The following is a 21,815-nucleotide window of genomic DNA, read 5'->3' as shown; positions in this document are numbered from 1 at the left end:
GTATCTCGTCCCCCGCCTTCCAAACTCCACAGATTCTGCGAACCTTACAGAACTAGCACTTCCGGAAGAAAGGATATTACGAAGACATGACTTAGCCACAGCCTGGGGGATGTTTCCAGTTTCATTTCAGTGCACACTCCGCTGCAGAGTGAAAATCTCATTCTAGAAGTGAATAAACTGTTCATTGTTTCAGAATTAACCGACATAGCTGTTAATACGTTTATCCCACTGTGAGGTAAGAAGGTCAATGCCTTCACTGAAATTTCTTTGCGATTGCCTACGAAATCATGATTGTACACAAGCTTACGCCTCTCCGTCCGAAACTATTCGGTGCCGACGAACGTCTTTCTTGAGGACTCCAAACGTATGTAAATCGCATGGAGAGGGATCGGGCTGTATGGAGGATGTGTAAGGGCTTCCCAGTGACAATCTAAACAACAGGCAAGCCAGCTCCGAAAAAATTATGATGACGTTTTTCTTTGACTCCAAGGACCCTCTGCTCATTGACTTTTTGAAACGTAACACTCTCATTAACGCACAGCAGTACGTGGGAACTTTTCAGAAACTGAAGTGCACCATCAAGTCCAAACGCCCGGGAATGTTGACGGTCGGCATCATTCGGTTTCAGGATAATACCCGCCCACAAGTTCTCAGGATTGTGTCGACGACGCAGCAGAAGTTTCGCTGGGAAGCCCTTACGCGTCGTCCACACAGTCCCGACCTCTCCCCATGCGATTTCCATACGTTTGGAGCTCTCAAGAAAGACGTTCGTGGCCGTCGATTTGCTTCGGATGAAGAGTTGCACACCTGGGGACAATCACGGATCCGTAGCCAACTGCAAACACAGTTGCAAGAAGACACTGACCGACCTGTCTGGCAGTGGGATGAATGTACTAACAGTTATGGCTATTACTGTAGAAATAATAAACAGTTTATTTATTTTTTTCCTTTTGTCACGTTTTCATTTGACTGAATGTGTATGAATGATCCAGTCCACGATTTCGTGAGTCTATTCACGGACGTTACTGTTGCCTATACAAATGTTGCATCCCCAGAGAACTGCAGGGAAATGCTAGAAGACTTGCGGGGGATTGACGATTGGTGTAGGACCTGGCAGTTGCATATGGCGCATAAAAAGAAAGATTAAGAGATCCGTTACTCATCGGTTACGCGTCTCGCTCAAATCATCGGAAGCATGACCAACGTCTGGAGCGACCGTAAGTCAGCGCATACAACAGATTGCCATAGACGCAGATGTCAGACTGAAATTCTTGCAGAGAATCTTGAGGAAATACGGTCTATACATGAAAGAAGTGGCTAACTAAGTATTTGTTCGTCCTGTTTCTGAGTACTGATCACCAGTCTAAGACTCTTACCATGTCGAATTACTAGAAGAGGTAGATAATTTCTAAGGAATAGTGGTGCTGTTCGTCACTGGGTCGTTCAGTTAGCGAGAGACTGTTGCAAAAATACATCTACATCTACATCTACATCCATACTCCGCAAGCCACCTGACGGTGTGTGGCGGAGGGTACCTCGAGTACCTCTATCGGTACTCCCTTCTATTCCAGTCTCGTATTGTTTGTGGAAAGGATTGTCGGTATGCTTCTGTGTGGGCTCTAATCTCTCTGATTTTATACTCATGGTCTCTTCGCGAGATATACGTAGGAAGGAGCAATATACTGCTTGACTCTTCGGTGAAGGTATGTTTTCGAAACTTTAACAAAAGCTCGTACCGAGCTACTGAGCGTCTCTCCTGCAGAGTCTTACACTGGAGTTTATCTATCATCTCCGTAACGCTTTCGCGATTACTAAATGATCCTGTAACGAAGAGCGCTGCTCTCCGTTGGATCTTCTCTATCTCTTCTATCAACCCTATCTGGTACGGATCCCACACTGCTGAGCAGTATTCAAGCAGTGGGCGAACAAGCGTACTGTAACCTACTTCCTTTGTTTTCAGATTGTATTTCCTTAGGATTCTTTCAATGAATCTCAGTCTGGCATCTGCTTTACCGACGATCAACATTATATGATCATTCCATTTTAAAAAATGGCTCAAATGGCTCTGAGCACTATGGGACTTAACATCTATGGTCATCAGTCCCCTAGAACTTAGAACTACTTAAACCTAATTAACCTAAGGACATCACACAACACCCAGTCATCACGAGGCTGAGAAAATCCCTGATCCCGCCGGGCATCGAACCCGAGAACCCGGGCGCGGGAAGTGAGACATTCCATTTTAAATCACTCCTAATGCGTACTCCCAGATAATTTATGGAATTAACTGCTTCCAGTTGCTGACCTGCTATTTTGTAGCTAAATGATAAGGGATCTATCTTTCTATGCATTCGCAGCACATTACACTTGTCTACATTGAGATTCAATTGCCATTCCCTGCACCATGCGTCAATTCGCTACAGATCCTCCTGCATTTCAGTACAATTTTCCATTGTTACAACCTCTCGATACACCACAGCATCATCTGCAAAAAGCCTCAGTGAACTTCCGATGCCATCCACAAGGTCATTTATGTATATTGTGAATAGCAGCGGTCCTATGACTCTCCTCTGCGGCACACCTGAAATCACTCTTATTTCGGAAGACTTCTCTCCACTGAGAATGAAATGCTGCGTTCTGTTATTCAGGAACTCTTCAATCCAATCACATAATTGGTCTGATAGTCCATATGCTCTTACTTTGTTCGTTAAACGACTGTGGGGAACTGTATCGAACGCCTTGCGGAAGTCAAGAAACACGGCATCTACCTGTGAACCCGTGTCTATGGCCCTCTGAGTCTCGTGGACGAATAGCGCAAGCTGGGTTTCACAGGACCGTCTTTTTCGAAACCCATGTTGATTCCTACAGAGTAGATTTCTAGTTTCCAGAAAAGTCATTATACTCGAACATAATACGTGTTCCAAAATTCTACAACTGATCGACGTTAGAGATATAGGTGTATAAGTCTATAGTTCTTGGGTAAAATATTCCGAAGGTAAAATAGTCCCCCATGCGGATCTCCGCGCGGGGACTACCCAAGAGGACGTTGTTATCAGGAGAAAGAAAACTGGCGTTCTACGGATCGGAGCGTGGAATCTCAGATCCCTTAATCGAGCAGGTAGGTAAGAAAATTTAAAAAGGGAAATGGATAGATTAAAGGTAGATATAGTGGGAATTAGTGAAGTTCGGTGGCAGGAGGAACAAGACTTCTGGTCAGGTGACTACAGGGTTATAAACACAAAATCAAATAAGGGTAATGCAGGAGTAGGTTTAATAATGAATAGGAAAATAGGAATGCGGGTAAGCTACTACAAACAGCATAGTGAACGCATTATTGTGGCCAAGATAGATACGAAGCCCACACCTACTACAGTAGTACAAGTTTATATGCCAACTAGCTCTGCAGATGACGAAGAAATTGAAGAAATGTATGATGAAATAAAAGAAATTATTCAGATTGTGAAGGGAGACGAAAATTTAATAGTCATGGGTGATTGGAATTCGAGTGTAGGAAAAGGGAGAGAAGGAAACATAGTAGGTGAGTATGGATTGGGGGACAGAAATGAAAGAGGAAGCCGCCTGGTAGAATTTTGCACAGAGCACAACATAATCATAACTAACACTTGGTTTAAGAATCATGAAAGAAGGTTGTATACATGGAAGAACCCTGGAGATACTAAAAGGTATCAGATAGATTATATAATGGTAACACAGAGATTTAGGAACCAGGTTTTAAATTGAAAGACATTTCCAGGGGCAGATGTGGACTCTGACCACAATCTATTGGTTATGACCTGTAGATTAAAACTGAAGAAACTGCAGAAAGGTGGGAATTTAAGGAGATGGGACCTGGATAAACTGAAAGAACCAGAGGTTGTACAGAGTATCAGGGAGAGCATAAGGGAACAATTGACAGGAATGGGGGAAAGAAATACAGTAGAAGAAGAATGGGTAGCTTTGAGGAATGAAATAGTGAAGGCAGCAGTGGATCAAGTAGGTAAAAAGACGAGGGCTAGTAGAAATCCTTGGGTAACAGAAGAAATATTGAATTTAATTGATGAAAGGAGAAAATATAAAAATGCAGTAAATGAAGCAGGCAAAAAGGAATACAAACGTCTCAAAAATGAGATCGACAGGAAGTGCAAAATGGCTAAGCAGGGATGGCTAAAGGACAAATGTAAGGATGTAGAGGCTTATCTCACTAGGGGTAAGATAGATACTGCCTACAGGAAAATTAAAGAGACCTTTGGAGAAAAGAGAACCACTCGTATGAATATCAAGAGCTCAGATGGAAACCCAGTTCTAACCAAAGAAGGGAAAGCAGAAAGATGGAAGGAGTATATAGAGGGTCTATACAAGGTCGATGTACTTGAGGACAATATTATAGAAATGGAAGAGGATGTAGATGAAGATGAAATGGGAGATACGATACTGCGTGAAGAGTTTGACAGAGCACTGAAAGACCTGAGCCGAAACAAGGCCCCGGGAGTAGGCAACATTCCATTAGAACTACTGACGGCCTTGGGAGAGCCAGTTCTGACAAAACTCTACCATCTGGTGAGCAAGATGTATGAGACAGGTGAAGTACCTTCAGACTTCAAGAAGAATATAATAATTCCAATCCCAAAGAAAGCAGGTGTTGACAGATGTGAAAATTACCGAACTATCAGTTTAATAAGTCACGGCTGCAAAATACCAACGCGAATTCTTTACAGACGAATGGAAAAACTGGTAGACGCCGACCTCGGGGAAGATCAGTTTGGATTCCGTAGAAATATTGGAACACGTGAGGCAATACTGACCTTACGACTTATCTTAGAAGAAAGATTAAGGAAAGGCAAACCTACGTTTCTAGCATTTGTAGACTTAGAGAAAGCTTTTGACAAAGTTGACTGGAATACTCTCTTTCAAATTCTAAAGGTGGCAGGAGTAAAATACAGGGAGCGAAAGGCTATTTACAATTTGTACAGAAACCAGATGGCAGTTCTAAGAGTCGGGGGGCATGAAATGGAGGCAGTGGTTGGAAAGGGAGTGAGACAGTGTTGTATCCTCTCCTCGATGTTATTCAATCTGTATATTGAGCAAGCAGTAAAGGAAACAAAAGAAAAATTCGGAGTAGGTATTAAAATCCATGGAAAAGAAATAAAAACTTTGAGCTTCGCCGATGACATTGTAATTCTGCCAGAGACAGCAAAGGACTTGGAAGAGCAGTTATACGGAATGGACAGTGTCTTGAAAGGAGGATATATGATGAACATTAACAAAAGCAAAACGAGGATAATGGAATGTAGTCTAATTAAGTCGGGTGATGCTGAGGGAATTAGATTAGGAAATGAGACACTTAAAGTAGTAAAGGAGTTTTGCTATTTGGGGAGCAAAATAACTGATGATGGTCGAAGTAGAGAGGATATAAAATGTAGACTGGCAATGGCAAGGAAAGCGTTTCTGAAGAAGAGAAATTTGTTAACATCGAGTATAAATTTAAGTGTCAGGAAGTCGTTTCTGAAAGTATTTGTATGGAGTGTAGCCATGTACGGAAGTGAAACATGGACGATAAATAGTTCGGACAGGAGGAGAATAGAAGCTTTCGAAATGTGGTGTTACAGAAGAATGCTGAAGATTAGATGGGTAGATCACATAACTAATGAGGAGGTATTGAACAGAATTGGGGAGAAGAGGAGTTTGTGGCACAACTTGACGAAAAGATGGGTCCGGTTGGTAGGACACGTTCTGAGGCATCAAGGGATCACAAATTTAGCATTGGAGGGCAGCGTGGAGGGTAAAAATCGTAGAGGGAGACCACGATATGAATGCACAAAGCAGATTCAGAAGGATGCAGGTTGCAGTAGGTACTGGGAGATGAAGAAACTTGCACAGGATAGGTTAGCATGGAGAGCTGCATCAAACCAGTCTCAGGACTGAAGACCACAACAACAACAACAACAACAGTTCTGCACATCTGTTCGACGTCCCTTCTTGAAAACGGGGATGACCTGTGCCCTTTTCCAATCCTTTGGAACGCTACGCTCTTCTAGAGACCTACGGTATACGGTACACCGCTACAAGAAGGGGGGCAAGTTCCTTCGCGTACTCTGTGTAAAATCGAACTGGTATCCCATCAGGTCCAGCGGCCTTTCCTCTTTTGAGCGATTTTAATTGTTTCTCTATCCCTCTGTCGTCTACTTCGATATCTACCATTTTGTCATCTGTGCGACAATCTAGAGAAGGAACTACAGTGCAGTCTTCCTCTGTGAAACAGCTTTGGAAAAAGACATTTAGTATTTCGGCCTTTAGTCTGTCATCTGAGGCAAATGCTACAAGATCACCGAAAGACTTACTCTTGGAATTCTGAGAACGTGCATTCCAAGAACAGTGGGGCAATATATTACTTTCTCCCACATATGTCTCACGAATGACCACGACCAGAAAATCAGAGATATTAGTGCTCATACGAAAGTTTAGCCTACCGACAATCATTCTTCCCACAGGAAAGTGGGGAAAAAGATAGTGGTACGAGAAGTACACTCCGCTATGCACTGTAAGTTTGTTTTGCGATGTGCAGAAATAGAAGCAGATTTTATGAAAAACAACCATTTGAGTACACATTCCATAGACACATCGACGAAGTTAAGCAGTAATGATGAAACGACTGCTTCTAGGCACCACCGAAGGACGAGGTTGGGGTGGCCCATCAAGAGTTTATAGAAGTAGTCTACTGTCATTACGTATAATTCTCTGATCTGCTAAGGAAAATGATCAAAGTGCTCCACTGTATGTAGTGGTTATCTAGAAATAGCCACATTACGAATATCGTTCTGACAGGACTTGAAGTCATGCCTAATAGCGATGGTCCTCCAGATGAAAGGCTTACATTGTCGTACGGGAAAACTGCCAAAGGCACGAATATGGTCCTCGCCGGCGCGGGTTCTCGGTGTCTTCAGTGACAGATTTATATCCCACCATTTATCAGTAGGTTGCGACACGGCAGCGCTAGTGATGAAGACATGCCTATTGTGATGGCGGTTGCCTGGCGCACGAAGCTGTTTGGATAACAGCCAGTCTCCTATCGTACCTGAGGTAATTGATACGTCAGGCTTCTTCCACCCACGCAAACTTAGTGCAGATGGAAGCAAGGTCGCTGTTACTCTCCTGTCGCACGTGTCCTGAACTCCATAGCTGCGACGTTGAGCGATAGAATTTGCTGTCCCATTGTTCTTCACACTACACACAGCTGACGGACTTAGCGAAATGCATCATCCGATACATTTATCGAGAGTAGGTGGTTTCTGATAAAGAAAGATAAAACTTGATCGTTCTCGTTCTTAAGGATGCCACAGGCAAAGGTGAAAAACAATTCATCCCAGCCTCAGTTTCATCAAGTTTATGAATTTGAGTCTGCCACCAACACTGATGCTCTAGAGATGCAAGACTCATTTATTGCACTCTAATTTCGCATGCGAATAACTAACAGCATTACTTTGTCTGCACTTTGGTGGCCCGATGCAGACCTTCCTGTCAGAGATCTGAATCATTTTAGCAGCATTTCATGTTATACTGTAATATTCTTAATAGGATATGCTGATTTACACAGTCAAATGCCTTTGACACATCACACAATATACCAGTAGCCTATAATTTGCTGTCTAATCAGTAACGAATTAAGTACTTTCTTGCTTTATCTGTAGATAACTTTCTCAGTATCGGAATCATTTAGAAATCCGAACTCTGACTTTTCGTTGTCAGATGGTTAAGAAGACGACTGTGAAAATTTTCGAGGATGCTGATAAAAGTGTTTTTGGACGGAAGTCTGGTGGTATTTCTTCATTTCCTTTCCTAACCAAATGCTTAACTTCAGTACGTTTCAACCGTCCAAGTGACAGCCTCACGTTCATACTGACTTCGTTTTGATCTTCTCTTCTACACTCCTGGAAATTGAAATAAAAACACCGTGAATTCATTGTCCCAGGAAGGGGAAACTTTATTGACACATTCCTGGGGTCAGATACATCACATGATCACACTGACAGAACCACAGGCACATTGACACAGGCAACAGAGCATGCACAATGTCGGCACTAGTACAGTGTATATCCACCTTTCGCAGTAATGCAGGCTGCTATTCTCCCATGGAGACGATCGTAGAGATGCTGGATGTAGTCCTGTGGAACGGCTTGCCATGCCATTTCCACCTGGCGCCTCAGTTGGACCAGCGTTCGTGCTGGACGTGCAGACCGCGTGAGACGACGCTTCATCCAGTCCCAAACATGCTCAATGGGGGACAGATCCGGAGATCTTGCAGGCCAGGTTAGTTGACTTACACCTTCTAGAGAACGTTGGGTGGCACTGGATACATGCGGACGTGCATTGTCCTGTTGGAACAGCAAGTTCCCTTGCCGGTCTAGGAATGGTAGAACGATGGGTTCGATGACGGTTTGGATGTACCGTGCACTATTCAGTGTCCCCTCGACGATCACCAGTGGTGTACGGCCAGTGTAGGAGATCGCTCCCCACACCATGATGCCGGGTGTTGGCCCTGTGTGCCTCGGTCGTATGCAGTCCTGATTGTGGCGCTCACCTGCACGGCGCCAAACACGCATACGACCATCATTGGCACCAAGGCAGAAGCGACTCTCATCGCTGAAGACGACACGTCTCCATTCGTCCCTCCATTCACGCCTGTCGCGACACCACTGGAGGCGTGCTGCACGATGTTGGGGCGTGAGCGGAAGACGGCCTAACGGTGTGCGGGACCGTAGCCCAGCTTCATGGAGACGGTTGCGAATGGTCCTCGCCGATACCCCAGGAGCAACAGTGTCCCTAATTTGCTAGGAAGTGGCAGTGCGGTCCCCTACGGCACTGCGTAGGATCCTACGGTCTTGGCGTGCATCCGTGCGTCGCTGCGGTCCGGTCCCAGGTCGACGGGCACGTGCACCTTCCGCCGACCACTGGCGACAACATCGATGTACTGTGGAGACCTCACGCCCCACGTGTTGAGCAATTCGGCGGTACGTCCACCCGGCCTCCCGCATGCCCACTATACGCCCTCGCTCAAAGTCCGTCAACTGCACATACGGTTCACGTCCACGCTGTCGCGGCATGCTACCAGTGTTAAAGACTGCGATGGAGCTCCGTATGCCACGGCAAACTGGCTGACACTGACGGCGGCGGTGCACAAATGCTGCGCAGCTAGCGCCATTCGACGGCCAACACCGCGGTTCCTGGTGTGTCCGCTGTGCCGTGCGTGTGATCATTGCTTGTACAGCCCTCTCGCAGTGTCCGGAGCAAGTATGGTGGGTCTGACACACCGGTGTCAATGTGTTCTTTTTCCCATTTCCAGGAGTGTATTTCACAAATGACGTTACATAATTATTCCAACTTCCCATTGTAACCTGTCAACGTCTCGCTCATATCAGTAAAGAAGGCTCTATGGGGTGTAAACCAAACCAGAAGGACCAGACCACGGTCAAAGTTGAGATTAGTGGTCACAAGTTACCTGCAAACAGAAGCAAAGCATATTGAAGCAATTAGCTGTAAACAAAGGTTATGATAAGTGCATATTCTCATAGAAAGCGATAGGTAGCACTGGTTAATACAAAAACGACAATAAGCATTGAATGTTCCATAATTGTAACTCTGACAGCTCCCAGTACGAACAAGCAATTTGCCCAGATCACAAGACCAACTGTAAGTTAACCAGTAAGAAGTAAAGTCTGGCTCCTGACCTCGAAACACTTGACATGTATAGTTCTGGCAGATAGGTTAAAAATGTTTCGTCGTCAGACGCCAGAGTGAAATATACTAAAATGTACCGCAATTATTTACTTACGAAATATAAAATAAGAATGAATGACGTGATCCAGTGTTAACAACGCACATAACACAGAATGAACTGATGTTGATAAAAACTTTCTTTAATAAGCAGCATTATGAGAAACTGCAAAAGTTTGCACAAATTACGAAGGATTTTGGTATGTGGATGCTATTCCTATGGTAAATTATTAACGGGCAGTACTAAACAAGTTCACATGATGATATTCACGGGTGTTACTAGAATCTGTAAAGAAATTGAATAAGTATGCACATCTAGATCTATATATACTCCGCAAGCCACGATGCAGTGCCTAGTGGAGAGTACCTTGTACCATAACTATTCGTTCCCTGTCCTGTTACACTCCAAATCGAGAAGGGGAAAAATGACTGTCTATATGCTTCCGTACCAGCCCTGATTTATCATGTCCCCACGGTCCTTACGCGAGATGTACGTTGGTGACAGAAGGATCTTTCTGCAGTCTGTCGCAATGCCAATTCTCTAAACTATCCTAACATCGTTTCACGAAAAGTACGTCTTCTTCCTCGCAACATTGTCGGTTGAGTTCCCGGCACATTTCTACAATATTCGCGTGTTGACAGAACTTACCGGTAGGTGGGGAGGATCCCAAACACTCGAACAGTACTCAATAACTGTTCATATTAGTGTTCTGTAAGCGGTCTCCTTTATAGATAAGCTACAGTGTCCTAGAATTCTCCCAATAAATCGATGTCCATCATTCGCCCTCCCACAACCGACCTTACTTGCTTGATCCATTTCACATTGTCTTGCAAATGTGACGCCTAGATATTTAATTGACGTCACAGTGTCAAGTAGAACAGCACTAATACTATATTCGAACATTATAGCACTGTTTTTCCTATTCAGCTTCACTAACTCAATTTTTTCTACATTTACAGCAAGTTGCTATTCATTAAGCCTATAAAGATGTGTTTGCTTTATTGAAAGCTATATGCCGATTACGAACATCAGTTTTCTCTTAAAAACTTGAAATCTCTCTAGACCTTCCCATGTGTCGTTCAAGTAAATAGTAGTCAGAAAATTCATGAATTTTCCGGCATAAATTTTCTCCGATGTGCTTTATGAATGGACAACGGGACTTTACTCGGGAGCAACAAAAATAAGCGAACGCTATGCACCCGCCAATGTAGCCGAGCTTGTTAACACGGCAGCTTCTGGGACGGAGAGGTACGCCGGCTACGGATTAAATCTGCACGGCTGATTAACCACAAGGGATCAGTGTGCTAGCCATCCTGGATGTGTGATTTAGGTGGTTTCCCACGTCCCACTAAGTGAATGTCGGGCTCATTCCCACGTTCCGCCTCAGGTACGCCCTACGCAAATATTAAGAACTCTTTCTCTATCTTGCACACAGAATTTTTACCCTATATGCAGACAGGCTGGGTACACTGCTCCTGTCCTGGATTGGGATGAAAAGGGAGGAGAGAGGGGGGGGGGGGGGGGAGTGAATAGGAGAGCTGTTCGGTCTCCTTAAAATTTCACTGCTGTACCTCTAATACCCTAAGAAATGGAATATTTTACCGTTTTATAAACAGAGCTAAAAAAACCTATTTTTGTGACTAAAATGTTTCCTTTCTCGAAAACTGCTTCTCCCAGAGCTATTAAATTTTTACTGCTGTTTTATTACAGTATACAAATCGTACAAATACTAATATAACGTGGGATAATAAGTTCCTCCTATTTAGTCCCTCTCAAACAAAATTTTTCCTCGATAAATTCGATGGGAGAATTTGTCAGTTTCTGTCCACGATTACTCCCGGTGGCAACATTTAGACCTGTTTTGACTGCTATTGCATCACAAACAAGGCACGGAGAAGAACAACTCCACTTTCAGAAATCGTATACGTATTGCCAGTCGGTAGTTATCGTGGAACGAGTCAGATCAATTTTTCCACCGAATTCACCAGCGAAAAATAAGTTTTCAACTTTTGTAGTCCTGTCTCCCTCAGTTGCGTGTAATATCACGGTATATTGATAATTGTTACTTATGTACCGTCTGACAGCAACTGAATAAAACACAATTTTAGTGCCGTACGCGTTTCGCCTTTATTTTCTGCAAGGCATCATAAGCGGCAGGTTGCGTGGACAATTTCTTACATATTACGCTCCTGCTGCATTTTTGGTGTTGTTCTTCTTCTTATGAATGCCAATTTGCGGTTTTTCCCACATTCAACAGCACTATGAACTGAACGCTTGTTTCAATGCAATGTTTTTTTTGTTTTGTTTTTTTGCAGTTGCTGTCAGACGGTCCATAAGTAAAAATTATCAATATACCGTGAAAAATAAGTTTGTTTGCGTACGAACTTTCTCCCACGTTGTGTCATTGTGATTGGTATGGTGTAATGGAGTGGTATGAAAAATGTCATAGCAGTAGAGATAGCAGGTTTAGAGAAACAAAACATTTTAGTCGGGAAAACTGGATGTATGTTAATTTGTTGACAAAACGGAAGAACATCGAATCCTCAAAATTGTTAGAGCCATAGCAGTGTAATTTTAACTATAAACACGTAATTCAGGTCTCTAATAACATTATGTAAAATATCGACTGAAATGTTGTTACTTAAGTAACACGTGGGGGTCAAAGAAATTTAGATGTATCTCTAAACTTTCTGCAAGCGCTGTGCTGTTACATTTGACGAACTAAAACAGGAAATATTTTGTTGCAGATTAATTAACGTTCCGTGATGCGTAAAAACATTAAAAATTAAACCATTACAACTGTGCCAAAGAGAAAAAAAAATATTTTAATAATTTTAGCCAAAATTTAGTGGATTAGAGAAGAAAATTAGCGTCACTGCGAGTTTTTCAGTGGTACTGATTAGTTTCTAGAACAGTTTACAATTTTTTCTTTTTGTGTGTTGCAAATGCGCGAATTAACATAAAATAAAGTCTGAATTTGGTCTCTCTATTTAAAAGGTGGCTGTTAATCAAAATGATGCAACAACCTTCACTATCATGTGCCGCAAAAATACTATTAGCCCTCGTCTTTTTCTCTTGCTGAGAAGCCACAATGATATTATCGAACCATCATCCTCTCCATCTTGTAGTAAAATCTAAGTATGTCAAAGTCAAATCCAGTTCTGCCGTGCTACGGCGGCGCCTTTGGAAACAGCAACGACTGCGGACGAAATTCTGTCGCATCGCCGTATAACTGAACAAGCAAACAGCCCCTTTCATCACGGGGTTCTGTCGCTGCCGCAAGCCGCTGTCGCACCTTGGACAACGTACCTTTAAACAGTTGCCCCTGCTGCTGTGTGTGGCCGCTTCCCTGCATGATAGCAGTTGGGTGCCTGTAGCCCGAAATCAGGAGCCAATACAATTACCAGTGCTATGTACCATCGTACTTTTCGGCCAGTCAGTTGATTAATGTTAGCAGCTTCAGTGGTCGCTAGTGTCAACGAAACACTTGGCATACTTAACACACAATAAGGTCTGTTGAGCCTCATCCTTGTAATAACTTACTCCACTTGGATTTTGTAAACAGTCTACGCCTCATTACAACATGATTGATGATTAGGATCGACTAACTGTTTGAGTACCTCCTTCTAACGTCAATACCGAGCGAATTGGCGCAGTAGGAAGACACTGGACTCATGTTAGGGTGGATAACAGCTCAAATCCCCTTCCGGACATCCAGATTTAACTTTTCTGTAATTTTCCTAGACTGCTGAGGTTGTCTATCAGGATGGCTTCCTTCTAAGAGCCCAGCCAGTTTCCTTCCTCGTCCCTGCTCCAGCCGAACCTGGAGACGCTAAGCCTTAATTTTCCTCTCTACTAACATCAGCGATAAATATTATTAGGTCTGCCAGCCCACGCTCATGCTGCTGTATATAAAGTAACTGGTGAACTGAAGTACGTCAATGATAACCGCAAGATACGACATAGACACTTCTTCCAATCCACAAAAAACAATTTCCATAAAGCAATTTACTGTTAAGCTTATATTAGCGTGTTTCCTGTGAAAGTTAAAAGACGCGTAACTGTTCTTTCTGGAGTCTCGCAGCATTCATTCTCAATCCTCTTGTTGTTCCCCCCATATCTGAATGACAGCTCTTACGTTCCGTTGCCTAGCATTTTTGCACGAATGGTCTACAAGTGATAACATAGGCATATAAACTACGATACCTTACGAGCATTAGTGAGACCTGTATTCGCCATCTCTGTCAAAGAAATATCTTGACCTTAAATGTGATGTAAAGGAATGGTAGCTAATTTTAACGTCCCAAGCGAAGTTACCTGTATCTCATTGTGGACAGAGGATTCCTCTTTTACTTCTAGATGCCTCTATACCAAATGTATAAAAAAATCTTTGTTTAATTATGAATCTTAGTTAGTGTAAAAAGTACAGGCTCTGCAAACAAGGTGACCTTCGTATGTCTTTACGGTCACTGATAATTTCGGAAGATCCTTCCATTACAATTAAAATATAGAATTTTCTACATACTTCACTTGATGGATTTCCGCTACTGCGAGACGGTTCAGCTAATCATCAACTGTGGAAAAGCTCCACAGCTGAAGTAAAACATGAATAGTTTGATATATGTATTGGGCTTCCCCTCTTCGTGACCTAGTGCATTCAGTTAACTGAATAAGTCAAACAGCGTGGTTACTACACACTTCATTTCATGATGATGTTCGGCTTGTGGGGCCCTCAACTGCGCGGTCATTAGCGTCCGTACACATTCCCATTCTGTACACAGTCAAGTCTAGCCACTTTCATGAATAATGATGGAATGATGAAGTCAACACAAACACACAGTCCACGGGCAGAGAAAAATCCCCAAACCGACCGGAAATCGAACCCGGGACCCCGTGATCTAGAGGTAGCAATGCTACCCACAAGACCACGAGCTGCGGACGCACTGCGTTTGCTTGCACCGTTTGACACTGTCTGTTTCTCACCCTGGTGTGTCCAACCAGATCTAAAACTTCATCCCTGATGGTCTCGATCTCAGCGGAGTCTCCCTTCGTTCTTTCTTCGTCCCTAATAACAGTATGTCGAGGGGACAGTAAAACATAAATCTTCACGCACTGAAGGCAACTTCGCAACCAAGTAACAGTCTAAAATAATACTCTGTACATGAGGGGCGATCAAAAAGTTTTCGTCCGAGGCAAATGCTAGAGCGTATATGCAACGTGACGCGACTCCGATGCGCGTATATGAACGCCGACATGCAGTCAAGGTATAATAGTTTGACATTCGTGTCTTTGCAACGCGCGTGCTGTAAATGTGGAAACGTAAACTACGGCGACCTTATCACCAAAAGCACCCAAACAGTACCGACGTACTTTTATTCTTTACTTGGCTTCGGAAGGACAAACACCGGTAGCTATCCGCTGGAGAATGAAGAATATGTATGGGGCATAACACACGTCACCATACCACAAATGTCGTAAAGCAGAAGTTACGCCAATTGAAGTGGGAGGCACTGGAGCACCCGCCCCATTGTCCTGTTCTCTACCCATCCGATTATCGCGCCTTCGGTCCATTAAATAAGGACTTGAAGTATCGACGATTCCTGCTGGACGAGGATGTGCACCAGGTAGTTACAGGCTTCTACGCGCAGCAGGACACGATCTTTTACAAATCGGGTATCTTCAAACTTGTGCGTCGGTGAGATGGTTTCCTCACCGCGATTTTACCTCGCTGGCATACAGACTGTAGGGACTTCAAACGGACACTTTGTGATCGCCCTTTACAACTCCACGGGACAAGATGTTAGTCGTCTCCTTAAAGCAGCGGTGTCTTTGGAGCGCTGCAAATGGTGTACAAGTGACACTAGGCGCTCTTGCGAGCCTCCATCGATGGATCGAAGCGGAGGTGTGACATAATAGCAGAAAGGAGCTACTATGTTTAGACGTGCTGATGACCACACCGTGAATGAAGTCGCCCTATTTATTGGTATATGAACGTGGACAGACCAACGCCGTCTACAAGGCATGATGAACTACTCGCAGCCACAAGAACAGTGATCGTAAAAAAAATTATCTGCAGGGACTGGAAACGATTGTCATGTCTTCTCACTGACAACTAGTTTCAAACCCAAGAGGATTTGCTGCTATGAGTAAATACAGGCCCATTTCACCCAATTCCCGAGCGATCACTGCGAAGAGAACTTCATCCATTAGAGATTTTGAGTCGGATACATCGCTCATAGCAGCACACAAGGCTGCACATCTTCAGCCTGACAAATAATATCTGGAGTAGACACGTCTACTGCTGTCCGAGAAGTCGCGATCTCACCCCCTTAAATGTGGCGAGGCGTCGAGTAATCGGACGGCTCAATGAGACGTTTAATCTGCAGTGTGTGAATGGAGTAGCACAGGGACATCGCTAGACTTACTCAAGTTACCGTGAGCAGGAACCAGGATGTTTGTATCAACATTTTAGGTGACCAGTAGGTGCGCTTTCTTTTACATCTCCATCTTTATACTGTCTTCCAAGGTGACAACAGTTGTGTTCACAGATCTCCACACATTCGTCCCTGGTGTTAGGAGCACTTAGTCACTCTATTTTACCTCAACCGGTCTGTTAAATCATCCGATCCTAATTCCATACACAATCGAATGGAGCAACAAGTTTACTGTCAGCAGCCACTGTTTATTTATCTCCAAGACGCGTTTCAGAGATATAAATCTCCATCATCAAGTGAATTTACATCTGTTAGTATGACATACGTGTGTGTGTTGTGTTACGATTTTTTGAGGAAATTGTGGCACTGTATCCGGTGGTCACAGGTTCCTTTCACTGTCGTAATGGTCCAGATGCCTCTAAGCACTATGGGACTTAACAACTGAGGTCATCAGTCCCCTAGACTTTAAATTACTTAAACGTAACTAGCCTTAGGACATCACACACATCCATGCCCGACGCAGGATTCGAACCTGCGACCGGAACAGCAGCGCGGTTCCGGAATGAAGCGCCTAGAACCGCTCGTCCACAGCGGCCGGCCGTAACATATCACAGGAGCCTTTGACCACTGCAGGCAGTGCCACAAGTTCCTCCAAAAATTGTAACACAACACATATGACATACTAACAAATGTAAATCGATCTGATGGTTGAGATCTAAACTTTTGAAACGCGTCGTGGAGATAACTAAACAGTCACTGCTGACAGTAAACTTGTTGTTTCATTGGATATCAGTAACAGTCATGATAAAACCTAACCTAAAATGTTCGAATCCGTAGACAATGTCTAGAAATATTTAGGACAGATGGGAAACGAAGGAATCAACAGAGCTGCAATTCGGCAGCGCTACTCGATCTAATCATCAATGAACTGTTTCATGTAGATACGGTCTATCTGAAGAAACTTGTGAGCTATCTTCCTCTCCGAATTGAGACCATTATCAATGGTGGGGGCGGTTTTACACGGTACTAGAGTGACGTTTCCTGCAAGTGACTGCTTTTCTTGTACGATGTGCTTAGTCCAGTCTTTTTCGTATTTCCAAAATGTGATAGTATCATGCAATATCTAACTTTATTATTATCCACGAAATTTGAAGAGTCTTTTAAATTAATAGGTCGCATTTGCTAATACGTGACCAAATAACAAAGCTGAGTTTTTGTATTAATTTTTTGTGCAATGGGTGATCTAAGTAATCACTGACCAGATCTCAAATTGAAACACACTTGCTTTTGCAGAACACAGCCACTCGCGTGATCGCTTTGATGACATCACTGTATACACTCCCAAATTTAAATTAGCTTCATCCCTAACCTGACTTTAAAGATTACGCCCTGTGCATTCACATGTTAGCATTAGTTTTCTCTCCTTAAAATTGACGCCTATGGAGAGATACGTTCGGTAAACTATAGCCATTTATTTCACATATTTCACCGGTTTTCCAAGCACGCTATCGTGTTTTGTCCTGAATAACATGGAGCAGAGGTTCTAACGGACAGTTACGGTTTAGACGAGAGCCACGAGGCTTTTTTGCTGGCAGAATGATGTCACCCAGGGGAGTTGGGCCAACACTGTACACGAGCAAGTGTACGAATTTTGCGGTTCGGTCGTTTTTTTGGGCAATTAAGCAAACAGGAAATTACTGGGACTAATACACTTGCACGCAACCTCGATCCGTGGTGAATCGATACTGGTACAGTGTTCAACAGCGGAAGCGCATGCGCGGTGACAGTGGGACAAATCTGATGGTCGCGGACGGTAGCATTATCGAATTTGCACATACCCTGTACTTCATTGAAGTGAAGGTTTGGTAAAACATGTTGAGCAAAAGCAACTACTGGCATAGCTCGCGCTAGCCGCTGTGAACGAGCGGTTCTAGGCGCTTCAGTCCGGAACCGAGCTGCTGCTGCGGTCACAGGTTCGAATCCTGCCTCGGGCATGGATGTGTGTGATGTCCTTAGGTTAGTTAGGTTTAAGTAGTTCTAAGTCTAGGGGACTAATGACCTCAGATGTTCAGTTCCATAGTGTTTAGAGCCATTTGAACATAACTCACAGTGGCTTTTTTCTGTTGTTACAAGTCAGTCCACTTTGTGGAAATGACATCATGTTACGTCGTTAGCTGCAGTTTCATTTATTCTTTGATGTTCGACTGATTACCGCCAAAGATCATTATTCAGCACAGATTTTACTAACTATAAGAATCACATGTAATGCAAGTTTGGGAGAGTTGGACGACTTATTTTCTTCAGCATATAATTTGTGTGTTTTCCAACTTTTTTTGACTCCTGACAGCATGTTTGTATAGAGAGTCACATAAATGTATGTACAATATATTATTGAGGCACTGCAATTTAAAATACGAGGGATATGATAAAATGAAAACATCCATGAGTTATCCACCTCACCCATAGACGTGTGGATGAGATGGACCAGTCTACTGGGAGAGATGGATCATATAAAATGGCTGTACATGAAGAAAAAGTCAATTATTTGGAATATTATGTAAAGGATACATAACTACACTACTACATATTTTAGTCCAAAACAATTTTATCAGTTTATTATAAATCTTGATTGAACATTGGCTTTCTAATGAGGTGCTCGTTTTGTTCAAGCATGAGCCTGTCTTTTTCTTACTACAGCAATTACTACCAACTGCTGAACTACATTCATGTCACCATAGTGAGTGGGAAGCACACTGAACCCAGTCGTAATTTTTTTAGTTTGGTAATTGATTTCAGCACACCCAACACATTCACCCGCATCCCATTCATCAAAGTTATTTTCGTAATCCTCTGAACTATCTGCATCTGATGAACACTGTGAGCTATTTGCAATATTTTTCTTAGCTCCTTCAGTCTGTTTTTCTCTTCGCTAGTATTTCCCTTTGGTGATTTTTTGTGCCCGTTTTTCTGTTTCCTTTCTTTTGTTATCCCTATTTTTCTTTACGATTTCAATATTTTCAGTAGAGTTTAGACGTCTGGATACATTTGCTGTATTCCTCTTAAATTTAATAGCTTTATCAATAGAAGGAACATGTCGCATTTCTTCCAAAAGTTTGTTTTGGCTTAGGAGTAGTCAGTTTTGAGGTGGTAATGTTGGAAGTCTGAGGTTTAGTTTGAGTGGAGTCCGAAACTGTTTCAGTGAAGGAACTGACTTGTGCAAACAACGCTGCTCTTTTGATGCGCCTGGTATCACTAGCAATTTTGATGAGCTTTGTAGTGATTCGTTGGTCTCTGTATAAGATTCTGTCTTGCTCATTCTAGGTTGACATGGCCTAATAGCCATAACATTTTCGCTTGATAATGGCCTTAGGCCAAAATTGCAACCGTGAAATAAAGAAAGTGATACAGTCACTGGCGTAAATATGATGTATTTTATAAATATTCTGTCTTCCATGTCTGCACAGATGTATATTCCGACAAATAAGCATCTCTTGGACTGCGGCCATATTCAGTGGGATTATTTCACATGCCTTGAAGATAAATTTAATTGAGCTCCAACTCTCTCACACTAAAACAAGTTGTCCATCTTTCCCAAGTAACTCTGGTCCATTTCTCCCGACTGTCTGGGAGAGATGGACTGTAGGTAGCGAACTCGGTGGCCATTTCAGATTAGCCTCATGGCTACATATTTGCATCAATCTTGAGCAAACTAAGCCTTAATACTAAAATTTTCTAACTACATGCCAAAACTTTTCGATTTACAAGAACAGAGAAGCTAATTTTTCTCCGGAACTAACACGAAAATGACAGCAACACTTTTGCACCACGTTTGTTCACCAAAAAAGCTCCTTCGCAAGTTAACGGGAGCTGTGCTCCAACGGCGCATTTGTGAAATATGCCACTAGTCCGTCTCACCCAGTGGTCCAACTCTTCCGGAAGTACGTGAACTTCAGAATATAATACAATGTCAAAAACGTAATATTTATAAATGACGATTAGTAAGGAGACTGTCTCTGCTACTCTGTTGATACGAGCCGAAGTATAGGTCGGTAGCCTGCCTTTAACTCGCAATATAGTATTAAACCTTTTACTTCTCTTAATACCAATGATTCACGCCCTGTAGCTGTCTAACTACGCTCTTAAAGATTCCGAGATATGAGCGTTGGACTGGACTGGAAACTGTTAACAGTTCATACACCGCCCCCATGCAGCTGGCCCCCAGCAAATCCTACCAAAAATTTCAACAAAACAGAAAACAAATAATAGCTCGATGTAAAGAGGTAAAAAGCTGCACCAAAACACCACATTTTTACAGAAACTTTTTAGATTAAAGGAACGTCTCTTGGGAACAGTGATAAATAGCCTGATGAAGTCTAAGATAGATCAGCCACATTATTCCCAGCAAACGCTCGTCCTCGCACAGTGTTAACAGAAAAGGTTAGTATGTTCTTAGTAATCTGTAGGAGCCTTCATTATAAGGTTCCAGAACTAGTACCGCTTATTAAAGGTGTAAGCTTTCTATTAAAAATTGTATATATGTGAAAATACTGAATATTTCGTTTTCAAAAACATAATATTCAAAAGCACTGTTTAATATGCCTTACACACGTATGTTCCGAGTAAGGAACGGAAAAGACCCACCATGGTTTAATATCCGAATTAGAAAACAACTACGTAAACAATTCAAGAGAAGTCCAAACCCAGCTGCCAAACAAAAGATGAAAGAAGCGAAAATGAGCGTAAGGAGAGCAACGAGAAACCGTTCAATGACTTTGAAAGTAAAATGTGGCCAACCGATCTGACTAAAAGCAGTAAGATGTTTTACTGTTGCGTAAAATCAGTAAGGGGCTTGGAACCATACATTCAGTCACCCAGTGACTATAGTATCACCGAAAAGGAAGACGACAGAGGGAAGGCCGAGAAACGAAATTAGGTCTTCCGAAATTGCTTGAGCGCAGAAGATCATAATGTGAGCCTTCATTTCTATTATCGCACGAACGCAAAAATGACAAGTCTTGAGATAAGTGGTGGCCGAATAGAAAACCAAAACAGTTAGTGATGGAAAGGAATCTGGACCAGATGAGGTACTTATAAGATTATATAAAGATTATGCGAAAGAAATTGCCCCCCTTCTAGCAGCAGTTCATCGAAGGTCACTGGAGCAAAGAAGGGTACCCAGTGACTGCAAAAAAGCGCAAGTCATTCTCGCCTTCAAGAAGAGTCGTAAGACAGATGCACATAGAGATCTATATCGCTGGCGTCAATCGGTTGTAGAATTATTGAACGTGTTTTGTGCTCACGTATTATGAGATTTTAAATCTTCTCTGTCAAAATCAACATGGATTACGTAGAGATCTTATGAAACTCGGCTCGCTCTGTTTTTCGACGAGGTCCACTGCGTCGGAGACAACGATGTTTGGGTTGATCATGTTCCTTCACTTCAGAAAGGCATCTGACACCGTCCCGCGCTGGCGTTCAACGAAAAAAAATACGAACTTACCGAGCATCGGACCAGATGTGCGATTGGATACAAGATTTCCTTACAGATAGAACTCAACACGTCCCTCTTAACGGAACAAAATCGAAGACGTAAAGGTAATTTCCGGAATACC

Source organism: Schistocerca serialis, chromosome 1, assembly GCF_023864345.2.
Source record: "Schistocerca serialis cubense isolate TAMUIC-IGC-003099 chromosome 1, iqSchSeri2.2, whole genome shotgun sequence".
Classification (NCBI taxonomy): Eukaryota; Metazoa; Arthropoda; class Insecta; order Orthoptera; family Acrididae; genus Schistocerca; species Schistocerca serialis.
The sequence above is the reverse complement of the archived record's forward strand: the minus strand, read 5'-3'. Positions refer to the sequence as shown.